At 45.6% G+C, this 20257-nt stretch overlaps 1 long non-coding RNA gene across 3 annotated transcripts; it reads left to right on the top strand.

Annotated features, from left to right (window-relative positions):
• The first annotated feature begins 1427 nt into the window (after window positions 1-1427).
• Window positions 1428-19479, top strand: LOC130149167 (uncharacterized). Of its 3 annotated transcripts, XR_008821818.1 has the most exons (4): window positions 1428-1540; window positions 11721-13952; window positions 13988-14377; window positions 15043-19479. It is a non-coding gene; the product is annotated as an uncharacterized LOC130149167 (long non-coding RNA). The 3 variants fall into 3 exon arrangements; XR_008821819.1 differs by having other exon boundaries at window positions 13988-19479; XR_008821817.1 differs by having other exon boundaries at window positions 11721-14026.
• Window positions 19480-20257: the final 778 nt, after the last annotated feature.

Raw genomic sequence — 20257 nt, 5'->3', positions numbered from 1 at the left:
GGGAAGGTGCAATGTATGTTGTATGAAGCTTACAGGTATGGTAAAGAAAATGTTTGTTCTTGCAGGCCAGACAGTTCAATACCGATTGTACAGTACCAGAGGCTTCTCGTAGACCACACTTATCTGTCTTTTAAGAAGATTAAACATGGGCAACTTTTGATGGAGGAAAGCAGAAAGGAAAAGGTTGGATCCAGCACTAGCAGCATTTCACTGTGTAAATTTTAATTTACTTGATTCTTGGAAACTACCAGTGTTTTAACTGTTGCCTAGAGGCTGGCAAAGACTGTGCTTATGCCCGCAGGTTTTGCAGGTTTCCTGTCTTTTTTTTTTTTTTTTAAATGGAGAAAAATTAGCAAATAGGACAGTCCTTAGTTATCTCTTAGCTTTGTACTGATATGAATAGCATCCAAAGACAACAGTTTGGTGTCTCCTGATATTTATGGTGATGAGCCACCCAAGGAATGGGCCAGCCCTGTCAGCTAACACTGCACAGGCAGCCAGGTACCGGTAACTGCTGGGAGCTGGCCAGGATGGGTTTAATCCGATGGGAAGGGGAGGTAACACAGATAGTGAGGTTTGGGCTCTTCACTAAGGACCCTCCTCTTGCACAGCTCTGGCTGTGCATCCCCCAGCCTTTGCCTTCAGTCCCACTAATTGCAACAATAGAGTCACTCATCCCTGTGTTCCCCCGTGCCCATCAAACTGAAAATCAAATGACGATGACATTTGGGCAAACAACAAAACAAAAGGGCAACAGATTTATCCTGGGGATGCCGGTCACATCTGAGCACCAGTGTGTAGGTTCCCCGTGTGCGTCTGCCACAGCAGAGCCTGCGGATGGGCTGACATTTCAGTACATCCTGTTTACACTGCAGCCCAGACAGCAGGAGAAGTATTTTTAAACAAAAATGCAGATCGCATTGTAATCACCCTGTGTTAAGGAAACAAACACTTTTGCCACAATGCAAACCAAAACATTTGCTCAAGACTTAGGTTTGCTGTCCCTTAAGCTATCTGCAAAACACAAACTCTGACTTTTTCCCTCCTCTTCCAGTGATTTCCTCACTGTGGTCCTGTGATACATTCCATGGAGAAATGTTTGCCATAGGTAACAGTTTCACATTTTTGCATTTTTATAGCATGCCAGGAATGTGATTGCTGAGCATTTCTTGTTTTGAAATGTCAGGCATGTCTGTCTGAATCTAATGATTGCTGCTTGCACTGCAAGCAATGCCTGTATTTTAATAGCATTTTTACACTGAAAGAGGGGGGAAAAAAAAGAAGAAGAAGAAAAAAAAAAAAGCCAAAAAACCAAAAAACAACCCAGGCTAAAAACGATTCTTTTGGTTGCTAAAAATACTGTGGAAAGGAATAGAGAATTCACTGCACTGTTTTGCAGACTCACGTGTGCTTTGGGTTTATTATAGGATTAGAGCTGCCAAACTATGCCAAAGGCTGCGCTTCAGTTTCCATTATAAGTCTGATTTTTGGCTTCTCCTCAAAACTGTGAAAAACTTCATAGATGCTGCAAAATCCACAGGTAGGCAGTCTTTAGGATGAAGGGGTTGGTGTGTGGGAGTTGCTTTGCTTTCTGTAGCTAAAGTTTGAAGCTGGGTGCCTGTGGCAGGCTGACTACAGGGAGCATTGTACCCTGTTGTGTGCCTTCCCGGTAGATGCTGGATGGGGGACAGACTGCTGCCAGCCACCTTGGCTGGGGAGAGCTTGTTGTCACTGGAATGACAGATGGGTTTTGCCCATCCCCCGTTACATCTCTTGCTGTGCAGAACTATGATGGGAGGAAAACTCACCTGAAAACTGGGCTTTGTTCTACCAAAGCTTTTTGTCATACCTTTGTCTTCCTAATGCTGGTGAAGGTGGGTCCAAACACCCTTTTGTAGAAGATGCTTAATTGGGAATAGAAATCAATGACAGCATTAGCATTTAGTCAAAAGCATATAGCAAAAAAAGCCCCATCCCGTTGCTGCCTTTTCATGTGTCAGAAAGTTGAAGAAGTAAAAGTTTCAGGATGGCTTCCAAGCAGGGATGCCCTCAGGGTACCGTATTGTGGGCTGATGCTGCCTCATCATCCTTCCTGCTTTCCCTTTTTTTTTAATGTGGTTTTATTCTTCAACATGCAGAATACATTATTTTGCAAGAGCTTAATCTATAAAAAGCAACAAGTACACTGAGGCCTTGCCTCAGCTGGGAACGGCTCTGCCACTCCAAGTTATCAAACTCTGTTTGCAGAGCACGCACTTGGGAAGGGAAGCAGCAATACCTGAGAGGACTAACCCAGATAATTTGAACAGCACTTTTGCTACTAGCAATGAAAAAAATAGCTGCTGCAGGTCATTACTGTAAAGAGCCAAGAGGCAGACAGGTGCCATCAGCTTTCCAAGTGCTAAAACTGCACAAAGAGGCCAGCTCATCACATCGCTTGCACCATTGTGTCTCTTGGTCAGGCTACATCTGCAACGCATGAGGATTTGAAACACCTTGCAGCTGGTGGTAACGATAATAAGGCTAATAAATAGACCGGTTGCTTGCGAAATGATCATTTGTTCCAAAATAGTCCTTATTAATAGCACAGGGATGGCAGCAGCCATCTGGGGCCTCAGCTATGCAAACCGCTACAAGAATTTGCTCAGGCTTTGCTTTGCTCTGTGGCTGACGGGGAGCTGTGGCTGCTGCTGGTTTTGTGCTAGGTCAAATGGGTGCTAAGATTGGGGAATGTTTCCTTGGTGAAATCTATTTCAAGTCAAAACATCTATTTGTTGCTCTGCATATTTCATAACGTGACTACAAAAAGTATGTGGGAGAATATTGACCCCCTGAGTAACATGGCTGACCCTAGGGGGCTTAACTCCTTGATGAACTTGGCCTGCTTTATTTCTTAATGGCATTTCAGAGCTAATTAAAACCCTCTCATGCAGATAAGCAAGAAGGAAAAAAAAAAGGGGGGGTAGGGAGAAAAATCCCCCAAAGGTCAAGCGACACCAGAAGCTGTGATGAATGTGTCCATTTGTCACCTCGAGCATGAGGCTATCCAGAGCTGTGACATTTCCCTGGTAGAAGTCAATAGGAAGTCCTAGGTTCATGATGCAGTGTGCAATTTGCCTGCCTTTTCTTTTTTCTTTGCCCCATTTCCAGTTTAAGGATGTGATGGTCTGTAGCAATCCCTGTCTCTGTACTGACAGTGTCAGCTGGGCTCATGCACGGAGGGTGCGGAGAGCAGTGGGACCACCCCAGTGACACCTGCTCTGTCTGGGAGATGGGCGGGCTGAGGGACCAGTTGCTGGCAGAGGGCAGCTCTGTGGATGCAGGCACCGTTATCTGCCCGTGCTCTGTGTTAGCAACAGGATGGAGCCAGGGCTGCTGGCTTTGTGCTCAGCTCTCATTTCCCCCCAGTGCAGAGGTGCAAGCCCAAGAGCCTGGTGCTGGGTCTCCTTGCCTCCGTCTTGCCCTGTGGTTTGGAGCAGCTGTGTGTCAGGATGCAGGCGCTGGATGTGCCGACGGAGTGTTTTGGTATACGTGACCCAGGGGCCTGGGGAGAAAACCAAACCAGAAGCTGGCTGTACGTGCATATCAAAACTGGTCCGCACCCATCTGGGGTGGCCCAGACCAATTCTCAGTCCTTGTGGCAGGGACTCCCAGTCTGGGGGACTATACCAGACCTCATCTGAAATAAAACCTCTGAACTGCTTATAGCATGGGGGCACCAGCTGCTTTGGTCCATTGACCCATTCCTATCATGCTGAGTTACTTGCTAATTATAGCTGGGAGGCAGACCTTTCCCCTCCTGCCCTGCTGAGCTATGCCTGTCCTCCCAGTGAGCCGCTGGTAAGGTTTACCGGTATCTGTTTCCATCAAGTGCCAGGACTTCATCCTAGTGCATGGCTGGCTCCAGCTGCACTATGCCAGCAAGGGTCTGTTACATTTAAAGCTTGCCAAGTTTTAGAAGCAAAGACTGAAGCTATGCTGCCTTCCTACACACCCGGCTTCTCCCTGGGATGTGGCTTTTGAGGTGCCTGAAGAGGGAAGCGGTGGCAGAAGGGGAGACCACGTGTCCCCACCACCGCTGGTGCAGAAGGGGGGAAAAAAAAAATTAATCGGTGAGTCATGTGGGAGCAGATCCAGAGCTGTTTTGCTCCCCCCTTCTCTGCACCCTCGGTGACCACTTTGGGAGGTGTTAAGAAGAGACACGAGCTCTTCCATTGTTGAAGTCAAAGCTGCCTGCCAATAATAGACATGTTCTTTCTCTTTAGTTTGCCCACGCAGGTTAATCTGTGGTTTTTATTAAAAATGATGGCAGGCATTTTGAAGTCAGAATGACTGGGAAAAAAATAAATTCCTTATGTTGTTGCTGGGTTTGGGGGTTTATTTGGCTCAACTGTATTTTTGGCTTGGCTTAGAATGTCTGTGATTGTCCAGTCTGCTTTTATTTGCCTTTCTGAGAATACGTGCTTGGTACACGGGGAAATAAACAGCAAACTATAGCTTTCTCTAGGGTTTCTGAACCAGCTGTACTTCGACCTGACCAGTGAGAAGCGGGTTAACTGCTCTGCTGCAGCAAGCTGGCAGGAGGCAATGTCTTTATTTTCCTTTTATTCTGTGGCTGCCGCCTCTGCCACAGGTGTATGGAGCTGCTTTTGGACACACAGCATCACTGAGGGCTGTATGCAAAGGGATACTGGAGGTGAATAGGCAGAAGCCTAGGCAGGGATGAAGAGGAAGAGAGAAACCAGGGGATGAGAACAGGTAGATGAAGCAAAAAGGAAGGAGATGTGACTGGGAGGATAAAGAAACGGGGACCTTGGAGCTGCATGCCATGCTTTTAAGAAGAGGCTGATGGAGGTGCCAAGCAGACAGATATATGCAGAGAACTATATATAGACACACCTACAGATGCACACGGGTAAACATGTCTCTTAAGAGTTTATAAATGATATGAGCAAAATATATCTATATATGCACACATCATCTAACAACAGATAACTTCTGAAATCTGTACTTGTCAGTGCTCGTATCAGCACTGATCTGCAAATTCAGCACAACAGATCCTTTGTTCTCTGAATAGCCTCTTATTTTGCCCCTGTGTAACTTTTGCAAAAATCAGGAGACAAAATGTAATGTAGGTGAGTGAAGAAAATTGCATAGGAAGAGAGATAAATGGTGCCCTACAGGGCATGTGCTGGAGGGAACTCAGTGCTTGCAACTCTCTACCTCTGGACGCTCTGAAGATGAGGTCTCTAATTGCATCAAACACTTTGTGAGGGAAGGACCCATTTAAAACATGAGCTGGGCACTTTAGTCTTCCTCACTGAAATCTGTTCTCTGGCAGCACACCTTGTTCACCTGAACATCCCCAGGGATTAGAGAAATTACAAAACCTGCAAGGGGGGGGGGGGGGGGGGGGCGGGGGACGGGGACCAGCAAACCCAGAAAAAAGCACTGAAGTGCTAGCTAGGCTGAACACAATTTTCAGATATTCTCTGGTGTTTGCTGAAGGAGTGATGTTAGGAGCCCCAGTACTTGCATGGGGTGCATGCTTTGCAGAGAGATCCCTGCAGCAGGGGCAAAGGCATCCCTTACCGGGGGGGGGACATGCTGCACTGGGGCAGACATCCATTTGTAATCAAAGGACAGTAAATTCAGTGTGATTTGAGTCCTTTTCACAGGATCCAGCTAAACTCCCAAGCCACCACTGAATTACTACTCAAAATTTCAAAGGTTTATTATTTATTGCATCTGTCACAGTAAGATGTTGGAACTATGCCGAGGCTTTCAGCAAGCAGAAGAAAAAGATGGTTTATACCTCCAAGAGCTTATCTGGGGAGTAAAACTTACTGCCATATGCAACATCACCTGCAGAGAGACATGAACCTCCAGAGAAGTTTAATCCGACTGTGCACAGAGTCAGATGCTACAGGAAACAAAAAGTTTTTCTATAAGTTTTCTGTAAGTCTCACTTTCTGGGCTATGGAAACTATGTGCCCCAGGGACTTGGATTCTTTGTTTTAACCAAGTGGTTTCACACACAAGTCACAGCAGTGCCTGAAGTAGAGGCTGGGGGTCCCCTACAGAGGGAGAAGCCTGTACTGGAGCACAGGTGTCATCTGCAGCGGCGTATGCCCTACGATTTGATTTGGTTTTGCTTTGTCTCTTTACAATGAAACATTCTGAGGACTTTTCCTTTTTTTTTTTTTTTTTTTTTTCTGGCGGGGGGGCGGTTCTTGTTTGTTTTGTTTTCTTGTTACAAACCTGGGTTCTGATTCTACACTCCCTTCTGCAGAGAAGGATCCCAGTGCTTGGCTGATACCTTTAGCTCCTTACCAGCTGAAGGCAGCAGTAAAACATTGAAATTAGACTGCAAAACAGAGAATAATCCTGACCCAGCATCTGCCTGTTTGTCACTGAGGAAATACGGAATTCTTCAATTAAATATGAAAGCCCCCTGGTCTCTTAATCCAGTAGCTTTTAAGACTCTCTTTAAAATATATATATATTTTAATGTCTGTCCAAAATAATCTGTCCCCCGCTTTTTGGCCATGGGTCAGCATTTCCCTTCTGGCTCGAGAAAGGCTGATAAGATATCAAAAGCTGGGCAGCAGCCAGGTAATCGGGTCACCGAGGCAAAATTCAATCAAATGTCTTTTCGGTCAGTGTCACTCTGGCCTGAACAGCTCCGGGAGCCGCAGCTGCCTGGCAGCTCTTGCTCCCCTGATAAGCTCAGGGCTGATCTGCAGGCAGTTCTAGCATCCGTTTAACCATTTATGTCCTGCTGTGTGCGTTTCGGTGATGGGCTTGCCTTGCTCTCCTTGCACCCATGCCAGTGGCCAGCTACTGGTACCATCCCCCGTTGTGCTATCCCATCTCTGGTGTGAGTGTCCATCAACAAGTTTAAGGATAGGGTACACATGGGTGTTTTCTGTGTAGTTCGTGGCTCTCAACTGATCTGTGTCATATTTTAGCAATCCCTTGAGTTCTTATTGAACGAACGGGGTTTGTACCATTAGGCACCAAGAAGCGATGTAGCTTGACTGAGGTTTTGTGTGCATGACCTTTTTCTTTTAAAAAATATTTTAAATAAAATGTTACTAGTAATTATTATTAAAATAATAAAATTTTATTATTTTAAACCTGCCACCTTCACTTAACATCCAGAAAAATGTAGTAAAGGCTCATCTGGCTCAACAGAATTCAAAGCGATGCTCTCTTCAGCTGTCAATGACCAAGTTTTGCTCTCCAGACTGGCCCTGTCAGGAAAATTAGTTTCTCCTACTAGTGTCTAAACTGGAGCCAAAGCTGGAAGATGAGACACGTCAATTTTCCACTGGGTGCTTCATAGTATTTTATTGCCAGCATTGCACGAGACACACTTCCCCTGCATTATGAAATGGCATCAGAAGGATGCAGATCCCAGAAACACGGGATGTTAATTTACATCTCACAAGTATTGTCTGTCAAATGCAATGGCAGTAATTGCTTACTTTCCATTTCTTAAACGTGCTAGCAATAAACTGAAAATATAATAGGATACACATATTTGGCAAGCTCTTTTCAAGGGTTTTTTATCAGTCCCACTGCTGGATTCAATTACAGGCGATTTGGACTTTTCATGCAACATCCTACTTTTTTAAAATGTCTACTTTCAAAATTAAAAATCCCAGAATAATTTGTGAAAACACTCAAGGTGTGTTTTCTTCCAATTTTTTTTCACGTAGTGTGAAATTGGATTTTTCATAAGTGGAAAATGTTGTTCTTGCTGATTAAAACATCTCCAGCATTTCTGGTTAAATGGGTATGTATTAAGCCAACGCAAAATGGAATAGATTTATTATCATCCTTCTCCTCTGGTCCATTGGAATAAAATAGCCAGTTGGTACCCAGCTGCTCTGCCCATTGCAGCTTGAGCACTGTCCAGACGGATACTTTCCCAACTTAATTCTCATAGCACCCAATGGTGAAGAGAGAAAACCAGGAGCCTGTGATTACAGGACAGCTTTTCTAAGGCTTGAAGATCTCTCACGTGTGAAAAAACTGACTTCTGGGATTCTCAAAAGCATTGTAACATCTACTGAAATAGATAACACCCCTGAGAACATTGCATTGGGCCATGTGGCAGTTTATCATAATTCCCTGAGTGTCACTCAGAGGACATCAGAAGCGTTATGGTGTGCTTATCCTTCTGGTTTTCCTCCTTAGGCTTTGAGTTAAATTTCTTTCCTTAAAGATGCTCTATAATGAATGAAGCGGTTGCTGCTCATCTGAATAGATTATAGTGAAAATTAACAGTCTGAATTATCTCTCCTGGACCACCTTCCTATTTTTATCTGCTGTTGTTGGATGCAGTGGAGAAGCCAGCAGGTGAAAGTCCTGCAATGTGGTGGATTTCTCTGCTAAAAAGTTCCTGCACATCAGGAGGATTAATAGTAGGTGACGTTTTTAGCTATAAATCTAGGTTTCCAGGCTGGCTGTGCTTTGGCATGTGATCAAATGTTCCCTCTTCCTGCTCATTAATTTCTGACTAATGCCACCCCACCCACTGCCGATCCTCTTTTATAACGGGCTGTCAGTCAAGGCAGAGCTGGCGACCTACATGACAGTGAGAGTGTTTGGGCTCTGCACCCTCAGGGTCTGTGTCAGGCTGTCTTTCCAGCTATGGGAACACAGCACAGCTGTTCTCAATGCTTGTCGTGGTAGCCCTTCCATGCTTGGTCACCACCGTGTGTCCCACAGAAGTTGTGCTGCTATGATAACCTGTGCTTTGAGCTGAACGTGCCTTTCCTTTACCTTTTTTCCCATCGCTGGTAGGTTATATTTTTAAAGGTCATGCAGGCACAGAGCAAAGTGTGAGCATTCTGCCTGTGGCAGCTCTGGGCTGCTGCTGGAGACATGCGATTTCTCTCTGGGAAAGGCAGGGAGAGGGCTGCAAACTTCCCTGCTAGAACCACAGCTGCTTGAGAGAGAAAATGTAGGAAGAAGAGAAGAAAAATAACAGAACATCACTGCAAAACATAACAGTCCTGCAGAGACAGTCACTTCTTGTTCAACCTTCATTTGCTGACTGATATCACTAGTGCCTCCCTGATGTGATATTTCAGTTTCCTACGGTACTCCGTGTTCATATGCCGTGTGTTTCTTTATCGTTTATCTCCACAGATGTGGACATAGAGGCAGTAAAAAGTGAAATGCCTTTGCTAAGGTCATGGAGCACATGTAGGAATTGGGAACAGGTGGTTTCTCTGATACTTTCTGCTTTGAAGCAGGACAAGGCAATGAATTTTGACCAAGGCTTTCCAGATGCTTTTAGTGGGGCCAGCACAGCAGCTCCAGCTCTGTTAGATGCTTCCCACTTCCACTGTGCAGCTTTATGAGATGTTAAAAGAAAGGTATGAGTAAGGACAGTCCCTTAGGCAGAAAAAAACATTGTCACATGTATCTGGAAAATATAACCTTGGGACAAATGTTGCAGGGCTTACCGGTCCCACCTGAACTTCATGCTAGGCAGGACATAGGGTCCCACGTGGTGCATGGGACTCTGGGCACGGGGTGCATCCAACATACACCAAAATACTCCAATGGACAGATTTGGAGAGAAAAAGCGCTGAGATTTCAGCCTGGCAGCAGCAGCAGTTTGCTGTAGCACAGGCCTGGTCCTTGAACTTAATCTCCAGTGATTTAGAAAGGTCCCCGCTTCAAGGAACTGAAAGTTTCTGGTGGGATCTTTTTGCTGCTGAATTTCAGAGGCAAGGGACACTCCATCAGCCCCAACCGGGTAATCTCTGATAGTCATTGTGGACTGTGGCTGAGGAGAAGGATTCAGGTTTGCTAGGGTAGAAAGTGAGCTGTTACGGGGTGAGCAGGCTGAATTAAACCCAAAAGAATAAAATGAGCTGTTTTATTTTTGTGCAAAATCTTTGAAGAATTAAAGAAAGGTCTTAATGAAAAACAAAATAACAAGGAGAATTAAAATTCAATATTCAAGGAATTAATAAGCATTGGATAAAAATGAGGAAGGTCTTTAATTTTCCTTTAAAAAAAGCACGGGTGGGTGCAAGGTGGGCCAAATGAACACATCCTAATGGGAAGGAGCCCTAATGCCTGCCCCGCTGCAGCCCTGGGCAGTGCTGGACCCACCGCTGCAGGAGGCGGAATGTTCTTCCTCCCATTTCAGCCCAAGAGGGAGGGATGCCTTTATGGCCAGCTGAATCATGAAATACACCTTGGCCTTTGCAACTAGAAAATTACCGTTAAAATTTACCCAGGTGACCCACTGGTTCCAATCTCTTGTGTACACAGCTACTGCTACTTCAGCTCCAGGGAAGGTTTGCCACTTTATGCAAGTAATGAATTGGGCTTGAAGTGTTCATTCATTGTGTCCTTTTGTCCCAGTTCCTATATGATCCAAATATTTTCATCTGCCCATATTCCATAAGGGTGCTTTCTTCCTGGACAGTATTTAGCACCTTTCTCAGGCTAGGGAAGCGATGTGCATACCTACGTAGGTAGCTACGCAGCCTTACTTTGGTAGGTACCTGAGGCTGCTTTTTTCCAGTCTGTGTTGTTTTGGAAGGGGGTTAAGATAAACCATAAATGAACTGCTCTAAAACACATAGAATAAGTATTCTTCCACAGCTATACCAGTATAACATTTATCCATAGAATGGAACATATATAAGTAGCAAAACTTTCCCAGAAGGCTGAGCCTTTGGTGTATTCCTCCCCGATGCTACCCTTCAGGTTTTTGTGGTTTGTATTTTTTTAATTCAAAGCTGACACACAAATGTTTTGGGCCACCAGTGAAACTATGATGAAAAGAAGAAGATGGAGAAACTCTGTTATCAGGCTGACCTTTCCTGGCAGAGGCTGAAAGGACTGACCCTGTGGCTTTGACCAGCTAACCTCAATGGCTTGAAACTATATTTTTTTGGCACGGATTATGGGAGTAAACCTGAGTGCAGGGAAGCCAGCAGATACTTTTCAGCTCTGATGGGAAAGCAGCATTCAGGCTTCTCATTAAGTGCAGGAATATTTTTTTGTGTAGTTTCTGTCAGATGTAAGGGAATTTGTAAAATCTAGTTCATGGATGCATGGGGCAGTACTCAGGAGATTAAAAAGAACAAAAAAAATGAGTAGCTTTCTTGCCCTTGTCCCTTGTGACTATAAAAATGTGCAAAGGAGAGCAGGGAGAGAGTTGAAAAATGCACCCAGAGTGGTGGGGATGGTCCCACTGCATCTGCCCCACAGTGCTGACATCAATGGCCATGTTACTGTCCTTTTCTTGTCTGGCTGCTGTAGCTGCACGACAGAACCAATATCTGCCTTGGGAGATCACTTCATAGGGCTTCATAGAAAAAAGACTGCAAAGACATCAACGGAGTGGGGCTTTCTGCTTTTTGGCACATTTCTGAATCTGATGCTTGGAGTTACAGGAGGGAGAGACGCGTGGCTGGAGATCTTAACCTGCCCACACTGCTGGCCTGCCTTTGATCCCCTCATACTGCACCATGAGGTTGAGGTCTACAGGCGGAACGTGAGTCTTAAAATCAGCTGCCATTCCACAGTTTGTAGATCAGGTTCCCTTTAAAACAGCGTAAGCTGTAAAGGGTTTAAAAAAGGAAAGGATCTGCCAGATTGGGCAAAGCCAGCAAAGATTTACAACCCGGTGGGTTTTTTTCATTTCCCTTTGTTCTTACATTAAATATTTTCTCTTCCAGCCACTTTCACTGGGCTACCAGCGCCAAACAAAAGGAACAGGAGCCCTCCAGGGGAAAAACCGGCAGTGGTTTGAGTCTTCCTTCACCTTACACATGCTCAGCTTAAGAAGTGATGACTTTTCCATCACGGGCCTCCTGGGTCTTTCAGTTGGATTCAGAAATTCGTGTAAAGCTCAAAGAAGAATGTGGGTCTGAAAGATCTAAAGCAAGCTGTGGAAAAACAGGAGTGAGGTGGAAGCTACCCAGCTTTCTATATTTGGAAATAAGAGTATGTGCACTCCCAGCAGCTGCAAGTAATTACAAGGGAAAAAAGGGCCTAATAGGTTCCAGCCCATCTGTGGTGCCACCAGGCTTTTGAACAGCCCAGGGTACGAATTGCAGTGGTTCCGAAATCTCATTTATAAGCCAGGGGCCAGCTGGAAATTCATGAGATGTACTGAAAATCTACAGCCATGTGCTACCAGAAGTATCGACCACCCCTTCAAGGAATTGCTGTCGGAAAGTCTTCGTTCACCCCTGGGGCAGCGACATCGGCAGTGTTTGCTGCTGCCACAGTTCTGTGCTGAGCCTGTTCTTGCATCTGTGATTAACGGATTTTAAGACAACTTTAGCAGCGTTGGGTTTGTTCCCTCTCTTGGAAAGCAAGTTTTCTGTTCCCACTGTGACCTGCCATACCTTAAAAGTTCAGGAGGCACAATACTAACAGGAAAAGGAGGAGTGTGTATTTCTGGGGGATGGCAATCTGGCATGTTGAGGTGTTGCTCGTGGGGCCAGGTCTGGGGTGACCTCATGATACCTACCATGCCAGAGACGGCCGTAAGTGTTGGGATGCCTGATGGTGTTAGGAACCCAAGACCTCTGGGGAGCCAAACCCTAGTTACAAAAGAATAGAGGAATGGCTCTGGAGTGTGTGCACATGGGGGGAGAATAAATAAATTAAATACAATACATTGTATTTGAGTAGGTTATGATGAAACCAATTGGTCTGGTTTGCCTGAAAGCAACCCCCAGCCCTGTGCAGCAGTACCCTCGGCTCCTGCTTTCGTGCTTTCCTGCCTCCCCACCCCTGTTGTGGCAAGCGATGGGCAGCATCAGTTCCAACACCACCTGGCTGCCAGCCACACATAACGCAGGGCTTTATTTTACTTAGTGTGAAGTGAACGTTTCTGGCGTTGAGGACATTACAGTGAGCTCAAACGTAGCTCATCTGCAGGGCTTGCACAGAGGGATGCTGTGCCCTCGGCCTCCATTGTTAATGCTGCTTGTGCTTTCCAGGGTGTGTTATCTGCGCGGAGCCACAGCTGACCCAAATACCGCCACCAGTTGTCCTTTTGCTCAGAGCCTATCATCATCAGAATCTGGGTGATCAGGTGCTGGAGAGAGATTTGCCGAGGGATCATCCTGGCCCCAGAGAGCCTAGTCCTGCTCTTTGGATTCTTGCTGAGCTCCCCAAATCACAACCCAACCCCTACAGCCCCTTCGAGCCTGTAGCAGGCTGGCTTCTTGGACTCCATATAGGAGCTGATGGGCATGGTGCCCACATAGGAGGAAGGCAGCCTGCGGTCCTGCTGCATAGCTGGAGCAGTGTCACAGAGCCCCTGGGCCAAGCATAAGGCTACAAGTGGCTAGAGGAGGATGCATTTAGCCATCGGAGAACTGTGGGTCATTTTAAATATAACAGAGAACAGATGTATGGCTTAAAATGAAAAGGTATGGTTTTATCTAGAAAAAGGGTAAGCCCTGGGGAAATTAACTTAGTGAAAAAGGAGGTATTTAGGACAGTCGGTGCTGGGAAGAGATCTGGAGAGGAGAATTTTCTCCCTGCCTGATGAAACTTTATACACTGCCATCTACGCAGGTAGACCCATATTTCAGGGAAGTGTTAGAGACCAGACAGATCTCCCTTCTAACTTCACTCCAGTTTCTCTCATCAGACATACAAGGCTCTAACAAAATATATTTTGGAGAAAAAGATCTCTGGTATGGCAGAACTGAAGCAAAATTACTTCAATTTTTTATGGCCTATGTTTCTAAAAATATAGAAGACTAATAGAAATCATAAAATATTCACAAAGTCAGTAATCCGTGTTTACAGATAATGTTGAATTACGTCCGATTTAAATGGGAATTTAATGGATGTCTTTGAACAGAACGAGCAGGTTTCTTCTCAGAGGAGGAGGAGGTTCAGGGAACCACTAAAGCCCATCGTCACAGCCTCACCAAAGCCACCAGGTAGTCCGGAGCAGCATGTGCTGCTACATCTGCAGAGCATCTCCTGTGCGAGGAGCTGGATGCCTGCTTAGCTGGTGAGTTTGGCAGTGTGTGAATTTCCCACTATCCAGGAACATAAACCAGCACTATTCTGCACCAGCGGATAGGGGGGTCTTTGTGCCAGGGTGTCAGGCTAGATTGTGGCTTTGGGGAAGAGAAGCGGCTCTGAGGTCCCTCTCTGTCCCTGCATGGGCTGTGTAGCCCTGGGGTTGGTGTGAGATGGAAAGGGCTGTGCTCCCATGAGGTCCCCATCAAAGGGTCCCAAGGGATGCACGCAGCTGGCTCTCTTGAAGCAAGCTCCATTTCATAGCAAAAAGCACTGACCTGGACTTGAAAACCTGGGATTTGACATCCAGTTCTGTCACGGACCTGCTGCCTATCTTTAGGTAAGTGGTTTCACTTCCCTGTGACTCAGTTTCCCACCTGCAAAATCTCCCTGACTGAGTTTTGCATCCCTTGGTGGGGGTGAAGAATTGCCCAGAAGGTACCTGTGACCTGAGAGCAGGTCACCAGCCAGCACTGCCCTGACTCAGGACACCACAGGGAAGCAGGCTGGCCTGGGACTGCAGGTATTGCTGGGGAATTGTCTCAGGAAAACTGATTAAAAAACATTTAAAAAAAAAAAAAAAAGGAGTAAGTCTTCTATGGTGACAGCATAGTAGCATGATTTCATTGGCTCTGGTCTCCCAAAATCCTGGTACTGGAAGTAGATATTTAGGAACACAGGCTTTACATCTGCTCAATATGCTTTTTGAAGACGTTTGCAAATCTACCTAGCTTTCAAAATGTTATGTTTTAGGATTTCTATGGTGGTCGATTAATCTAGATTGAAAGCCTGCTCTAGCTAGAGGACAGACTGGTCTGGGGATGAAATAACCTTCCTTTTTCCTTCTGAGAGCCGATATTTTCCAGAAGGCACAGGCTGTTAAGGATTTATTAGACTGTTTCTCTTTCCCTTCTCAGCTTCTAATTTCATAATCATTTTTAAACTGTTTGCTTCATAGGCTGCATTGTTTTCTCTCTGGTTATGTTTCTTTCACTCTGCACCTAGAAATGCATGAATGTGAGCTGAACTTTCCAACCCATCATACCTGAGGGAATCTGAAACGAGGTCAGACAAGTTCACCCATCCCTACAGGATAATCCTGCTGCTCTACCACATTGCTCCAAATGCTACAAGTTCCTGTTGGAGAGGATGCATACTTGCAGGACTGAGAAGAGAACTGGGGATATATTAAACAGAGACAGACCATGCACAGGAAAATCAGCAATCCTGCTGCTGGGGATATGCGCATCGGTCATCCCCTCTCTGGGAAGGACACCGTGTTGGACCTCTCTGGTTTCCTTGCAGTAAAACTGGAAAGGACATCGCTGTAGCAAACCAGTCAGATGGGCCTTAATGATTGTCACACTGCTGCATGCCAAGGTCATTCACAAAGTCACTGGTGACAGATGGGGAAAAGCAGCTCTCCCTGCTTCAAAGGCACAGGATGCTGCTGTTGGAGCTCGTTTCTCTTCTACATGATGGGCCTCGGTGCTTGCCACCAAGCATGAAGGAAAATCTGCAAAGTAAGTCGATGTTTGTGGTTTCAGAACATGAAGAGTAATTTCCTTCACTGTTGCCAAGGCAGGACTGAAGGCAAGGAGCTGGCTCTCCCCAGCCAAGGACACCAGCCGGTGTTTGTCCCTCTTGTTCCTTTGCGACATAAGCCGTTCCCATTCCTGATGCTGGCTGTTAACTCCTTCTGGAGTGTCAAAGGACAACTGCAATATGCTAACAAGGTCCAGTCCTTCCCTTAAGAAAATAAGTAGCACTGAGGAGAGCATCATACTGCACCTGAAGCAATGCAGCAATAAGACACATGCACTGGCTGGAACAGACCTTGACGTTGGGTGCATATGCACAGAGTTAGGGCTGAGCCTGGCTCAGAGGGTCCTGGTACTTTCTGAATACTCTCTTAAAGAAGCATTTCCATCCCCTTTTGGATGTCCATCCTGGTGGCCCAGCCTGCTTAAGCCAGGCTCAGCAGCATCCACCGTTCCCCCTCTTCTGTGTTACACTTCCCCCATGCCCTCTTGGAGAGGATGGTGACACTGCTGGCAAGGACACGGGTTACTCACTTGTAACAGTGACAGGGGCTAAAAATACCCTCCAAGAAAAGCCTGTGGGGAGAGAGGCTAATGGCAGATTTGGCACAGAGACTGAGTATCTTCAACCAGTTCTTATTCACTCTTGGGAGCTGGAGAGGCCTCCCGGTCTTTCCCCCCCACCCCCCACCCCAGATATTTCCTGATGTTTTCCTCTTCTTCTTCTTCCTCCACCCTTTTGGATCTGGAGTGTTTATGAGAGGTAAGACAGTTGCCATTTGGCAAATCAGGAATCCTTAAATGGGCCACCAAAATGCGCATTGTTCCCATCTGGCAGACATCAGTGAGATCAGGCAGGAAGTCACCCATCCTCTGCACTTCCCAAAGCATCCTGGCTTCTCCCAGAAGGGCAGGGCTGGTGAACAAGATAAACTCATGGGCATTTTGAGAAACTCAAGCAAAGTTCAGAGCTCCTTACATGCACCTAGTCTGTGTGAAGCCGGAGCTATTTTCCCCATTTTGGAGCTGATCTGCAGGCACTGATGCTCTATCTGTTCCGGTGCCTCGCCCTTCACAGGTTAAATCTTAGCACCTGGCTGTCACGGTGGGCTCAGGCACTCACAGCTCACCAAAGAATAACTTGAATGACACACTTGAACATCCAGCAGAGGAAGGATGGTGGCTGCCATTTGGTTATATGGTTGAAAAAGCAAGATTCTGGCATGGCAGCTCCACACTGTTGCTCTGAGATGAGGCGTAAGTGGGAGTACAAGTGTCATGAGGAGGAATATACAACTCTTCCCCACATAAAGAAAGCTCCTTCAGCTCTGAAATGCAGTTCTGGGTCAAGCAGCAGCAGGATTACTCATTTTAGCTTTACAATTGAGCTAAGATACAGTTCTAAACCAGTTTGGTCCAGCGTATCCTGGCTGAGAAAATTGCATCAACCAAGTTTAGACTGACTTGCTTTTTAAAAAAGGAGGAGCTGTATTGAAACACCCCTCCTATCCACCCCTCCTTAGTAGCACGTTAAAGTCACCTTTCTTCAAGCCAAATCTGTTCTCGGATCTGTCAGCGAAAGGAGACCCCCTTAGCAAATGAACTGGGTGACAGTCTTTGGAGATGATCCAACTTGCTAGCGAAGCTGAACGGAGAGCAAATTACACCCTCTCAAGCCAGGGAATGTTGTGGGTGACAGAAAAACACCCTGTTGGGGATGACAACTGTGTTTTCACAATCAAGCCAAAGCCTTGGGGTTACGGCAGGGACGGCTGAGACATCACAGTGAACCTGCAGTGAAGGAGAGCTCTGCACCCTCTGCCGCAGAGGTAACACTGGTTGAAGCTCTGGTCACAGCAAATGCACGAGGATGGCGGGTGATGTTCAGCCTAAACCACCGCACCTCCACAATCCAGCCCAGGCTGTCTGTTCATCTCACCCAGTGAGGCCAAGCCCCAAGCAGATGAAAACTGGTCCAATCCAGAAACTCCAAACTTATGTGAATATTTTGCACCTTTCATACCTCTGATGGGAAGCCTTGTACACATGGGATCCAAGTTTCTGACTCCTACTTCCATTGCTATGGTAAAGAGCATCAAAAGCTGGTGTATAGTTCAAAGCATTTGCTTTGACGCAGTCTTGAGTCTGCATGGATTTGGGTATTAAAGTCTCTTTCTTTTCAGTAATAAGTCACACTATGTTTGCAGATTTTATTAACTTGAACAAAGTAAGATAAATCTTATTTAGCTTTCATGATGTACCCACCATGCAAATGCCAACCAATCTGCATTTAAAAACAAACAAAACCTACCAAAAAAAAAGAAAGGAAGATACGTATTTTTAACTCTGATTCAATGCACAGCAGCAACCCCCCCTGTACATCATAACTAGGAGGGAGGAGTGATGCAGAGGCAGGGACAAACAGGCTTGGAGAAAAGAGCAGGGAAAAAAAAAAGAAAAAAAAAAAAAAGAGGAACTTCTTAAGCTGTTATTGCCACTGCAGTCTTCATATCTCAAACCCAGTACAAGAAACAACTGAATTACAGTAAAATAATTACTGGGCTAATGAGGGCAGACAGGCAATTGCAGTATTCCCAGAGTTTTCTTCCTTCCCTTTCCTTAAAATAATTGGTAAACAAAGTGGGTTATTTATAAATACAGACAGACCACACAACCCAAACCAGGACAGCTAAGTAGAGAGAATGGGAACAATTATTTGCCTGGGATTTGGGATTCATTTAAAGGAAAAGCTTCCTTCAAGGAAATGGTGCTGTATACCATCAAAACTAACTTCACAGCTTGCTATTAAACATCCAAGCTGCTTTAAAAATCTGCTCGGAGATGCTGAAAATATAGATTTAACTCCTAATGAGGTGTTAAGTGGCTCAGTAGTTTATTTCCTTCCCAGAGGCTAACTATCATGTCAGAAGGGAAAGGGCAGCTACCAGCCTTGATATTTCAGTGATCCCCATCAGGGCTGGAGGAATTATTATCACCTTGTTTGCCACAAGCCAATGAGCTCTCCTAGTTTCAGCAGCACAGTAGGGTGTTTTTTTTCTTATTATCATTCATTTTATAGCAGCCACTGTTATTTCTAGCTGGGGTTAAACACTACAGGAAGGATGACAAAAAAGTAGTCTGTGCTTGGGGAAGCTTGTCAGGCAATCTCAGCAAGATGAGGAGCTCCCACTGAAAGCCAGCTTGTTAGGCATTATGGGGAAAACATCCCCTAATGACATGGGATGCTAGCTACTTGCTGCTTTTTTTAAGCATCAGGTTTTCTAACTCAGCACAGGCCACCTCTAATCAATGTGTTTTTTAAGCCTCAGCTGTCAGCTGCTTTTGAGCAGAGCCTCTGAGAGCAAAGCTGGGAATGGTTTGCAGAGGCTTTTTTAGCACAGAGCAGGCTGAAGTCAGGATGAGGTAAATATTTAATTTTGTTTTGGTTGTCTTCTGTCTGTGTAGGTGCTGCTTTGCTGAGATACAGTCTATTGTGCTAAGCAGCAGGGTCTGTAGCTTTGTGTGGCTGCAAAGCTTTAGCTTCATTTCTCTGCTCGAGCTGCCCACGTGGTGGGATGAGGCTGAGTGCTAATGATTTCCATGATGAGGGCAATACAAGGTGTCAGTCTGTCTGCAAGGTGGGAAGCACTATGGAAAAGTTACTACTAAAGCATGCTGATAATAACGAAGTACAGGCAAGTCCTTGTTCTTTTGGGGTATTGCTTGGCTCACTGAAGAGCTGTGTGGGCTATGATATATGTTCTCCTTTGGTGATAAGGTAACGGGATGATTGTATCCCATCATGCTGGTACCTAATGCCCTGTGTGCTCTGAAGATGTGCAGCTGTGTACAGTCAGGTCTGCAGGTGGGATTATGAAGGGGAATGTGGAAACAGAAGCTTTCTACCTAGGGCAGGAGTCTGCCAAAAGGTGAATATTTAGATCAGAAATGTGTCTTCTTTTCTCTTTTTTTTAATTTCTCTTTCTTTCCCCCTATTGCTCACACTGCCTGTTTATAGCTGGTTTCTAGGAAATTGCCAGCATGAACCATTGCTACAGGTCTTGAGTCTTACCATGGGGTAGCTTTGGTGGGAATGGTATTAGCTTCAGAGAAAGAAAAACAGACCTCCTGGCGTCCCTGGGTTAGTAGGCTTTCTCTGTGCTGTGTTGTTTGGCTGAGCCCTGTTTTTCATCCTGTCGTACAACAGTGCCTGGCTCGGTGAAGATAACATCACGGTAACGGCTTGTCATACCTGTGTCCAATTATGTCAGTCTCGCAAAAACATCTCCAAGTGAACAAAAATAGCTTTGACAGTAGGAATTGTGGTGCTCTGTTTTGTGACTAATTTCAGTGCCTTGGTGTGATAACTTAGATGCTGTCACAGTTAAGACTACAGTGCCTTGGTGATAGATATGAAACTCAGAGCTAGGCTTATCTTAGCAATTTGTGTGTCTGAAATGGGCTTTGCCAAATGTCTCTTCCACCCTGTAGTCTAAGTAGGAGGAGATCTAACATTTTCCCTGCTCTATCATCACGGCCATTTAAAAAGTATTATTTATTTATTTTAACCCGTCTGTCCCGCAGTTCTCACTGCCTTTTGCAGCTGCAGTGTGGGGTATCTCTCCCTGAGGACAGCGCCAACAGCTCAGCTTAAAGTATCCTGGTGAAAATCCCAGCTC

The sequence above is a fragment of the Falco biarmicus genome, chromosome 4 (assembly GCF_023638135.1).
Source record: "Falco biarmicus isolate bFalBia1 chromosome 4, bFalBia1.pri, whole genome shotgun sequence".
In the NCBI taxonomy this organism is placed as follows: Eukaryota; Metazoa; Chordata; class Aves; order Falconiformes; family Falconidae; genus Falco; species Falco biarmicus.
This window is presented reverse-complemented; position numbering and strand designations above follow the sequence as displayed.